Source organism: Octodon degus, unplaced genomic scaffold (assembly GCF_000260255.1).
Source record: "Octodon degus isolate 3935 unplaced genomic scaffold, OctDeg1.0 scaffold00147, whole genome shotgun sequence".
Classification (NCBI taxonomy): Eukaryota; Metazoa; Chordata; class Mammalia; order Rodentia; family Octodontidae; genus Octodon; species Octodon degus.
In genome coordinates, this window is record NW_004524723.1 from 6,301,518 (window position 1) to 6,304,765 (window position 3,248).

Consider the following 3,248-nt stretch of genomic DNA (forward strand, 5'->3'; position numbering starts at 1 on the left):
TAAAATGTTACTGAAGAGCCAGGGAAATAGGTAGCTTGGCAGTTTAAGCACCTGCCTGGTAAGTGCATGGACCTGGGTTCAATCCCCAGTACCGCATACCATGCTGGCCACGAAACTGGGTGAGTTGGCACATGCCTGTAATTTCAGTGCTGGGGAGGCTGGAACAGGAGGATCACTATGAGTCTGAGCTCTGTAGTGAGATTCTGTACCAAATAAGTAAATACATCTTTTATTTTATTTTATTTTATTTTTGTATTTCAAGGAAGGGTCTACAGAGTGTTCAGGGTCTCACTACTAGATCCTATTTGTAGTGATCCGCCTGCTTACAGCCTCCCAAGAGCTGGGATTACAAGTGCGTGCCACCACACCCAGTATCTAAATACATCTTCTAAAAAATATGTTTCTGAAGAAGACTACAGAAGAGCCAAGTAAATGGGTACTTAAAATTTCGAAGTATTGTAAAGATGTCAGTATTCTCTAGTTCAATTGACAGTTTCAACACAAGATCCCAGGCTTTGTGAATATAGAAAAATGACAATTTGACTTTTAAAATTCATGCAGAAACATAAAATTCCAATAATAGCAAAGTCAAGCTTGAAGAACAATTATAGAGACTCTACAATCCAAGATCTACTCTAAAGCAATAGTTAACTAGAACAGAAACGACACAAAAAGAATCAAAGCAAACATTGGAACAGAACAGAGTTCAGAGAAAAACCCACACATACTTTTCATGACAAAGGTGATACTTTAGTGCATAATGAAAAAATTATGTTTTCAATAAACCCCCTCTGCATATCCAAATGGAAAAACTCATTTGAACTTTTTATGATACATGCCAATCAATTAGATTTAAATTACAGATCTATTAATTAAAGTGTTTAGAGAAAACCATAAGAGAACTTCGTTTCTGTGCAATATGCCAAAAGTTCTTAAGACAAAAATAGAATAATCAAAAAGAGAACATTTCGAGTGTTGGACAATGTTAAAATAGAGAATTATTTTTGTTTACCAAAGCACTCTTGATAATGAAAAGAGGGTAGGGGACGTAGCTGATTAGTAGAGTGCTCACACAGCATGCACAGAGCCCGAGGCTCAACCCTCAGTATCACACAACATGTACACACGCATACAGACAAGCTTACAAAGTATAAGCAAATGTTTGCACCATATACAAAGGATCTGTGACCACATCATAAAAATTATCCCCAAAATTGTCACAAAAGGATGGAGGAGTCAATGGGAAAGAGTTTAAATGATATGGACAGATATTTCACGAAGAGGACTCCCAAATAGCCAATAAATCTACCAACAGGTTAGAGCTATATATATGGAGAGATTGATTATTTAACTAGTTTTCAATTGATACATATTTAGATTTGGTCTTTTTCTAGTATTAATACTAGAATAATAATATGGCACATAAATTAAATCTCTTTGTAAGTTAAACTTTGAGAAAAAGGTGTATGCTTTGTAAGCTTTGAAACTGTCCATAATTTTCTTGTCCTTTTTTTCTTACTTAAAATGTTTTTATTTTTATTAGTACATGCTTGTAATTCAGGCAGTTTAAAATCATCTTGAGGAGTGGTTACATAGCTTGTTTCTTTTATTTATTAATCTTTTTCCTCTTCCTTCTGTCTCCTCCTCCTCAGGTTCCTCAGCCCCCTTTTTTGTACCTGTTGATATTCTTTGTCTTAGTTCATATTATGGTATCTATTGCTTACAGTACTTGGGAATATTAGGTTCCTGTACAAGGCACAGCTTTATTCATATTTCCTCTCCCCTCCCACTCACTCTTCAGCCTTGTTCCCTTGGACCGCTTCCCTAACGCATGAGCTCCAGCCTCTGTCCCTTTCTATCCCTTATTATTTTCTTTGTACTTTGTCTCACTCTAATAAGAGCTACCATATGGTATTTAAGCTTGTGTGTCTGATTTATTTTACTCAACACTATATTTTCCAGGTGCATCCATAAATGTCTACAATAAGTAATTATGGATGCGTAGACATTCATAAATGTCTACAAATGTCTCAGAAGTGTAATTCTTTATAGATGAATAGTATTCCATTATATATAGATACAACATCTTCTTTATCCAGTAGTCTGTTGATGGCTGCTTTCAGGATTTAGCTGTTATGAATTGTGCATAAAACATTGTTCTGCATGTGTCACTGTATTATGATAACTTAAACTCTTTGGGGGAAGATACCTAATGGTGAGATAGCTGGGTCATATACAATGTCTAATTTCAGCTCTTTGGGAAATCTCCATAGTTATTTTCTCATTGTTTATACTAGCTTACATTCCCACCTACAGTGCAGGAAGTTTCCTTTTTCACACAGCCACGCCAACACTTACTTTTGTTGATTTCTTACTGATTGTCATTATTTCCACAGTAAGATGGAATCTTAGCATTGCTTTAACTAGCATTTCTGTGATGCACAGAGATGCTGAACCTTTTTTCATACATTTGTTGGCCATCTGTATTTCCTCCTGTATGAAATGTCGTTTCTCTAACCCAGTTTTTGACTGGGTCTTTAGGTGGTTTAGCTTTTTTGAGTTCTTTGCGTGTTCTAGATGTTAATCCTCTGTCTGAAGAGCAGCTTGCAAAAGCTTTTCCCACTGTGTGAGTTCCCTGTTTACACTGTTGATTGATTCCTTTGTTGCTTCCATCTACTGATTCTTGCTGGATTTGAGAGATTTCTAGTGAGATTAAGGTTGTTTAGAAAATCCTTTCCTACATCTATGTCTTCAAGTATTTTGCCTATTTTGTCTTGCAGAAAGTTTAATGTTTTTGTATAAATGTTTAGATCTTTAATCCATTTTGATTTTAATTTAGTATATAGTGAGAGTTATGGGTCTAGTCTTAATCCTTATACACGTAGATAACCAGTTTTCCCAACACCACTCGTTGAAAAGGCTATCATTTTCTAAAAATATGTTTAATAAAGTCATATGTTAAAAAAGTATGTAAAAATCAGTGAATCAAAGACCTGATTCTTTGAAAGATATAAAAAATAAGCCCTTAGCAAGACTCATCGAGAGAAAGAAAAGAAAATTAGAAATGAAAAAGGTGAACATAAAGTGCCTGCTTAGGCAGAGCCCAGCAGCAGGGCTTGGATCCCCAGCATGCCATGCCAGCTCAGCTCCCGGGGGAGAGCTGAGATAGTGATCAAGACTGGGTGTGGTGGCATGCGCCTATAATCCCAGCATTTGGGAGGCTGAAAACAGGAGAATCACTATGAGTC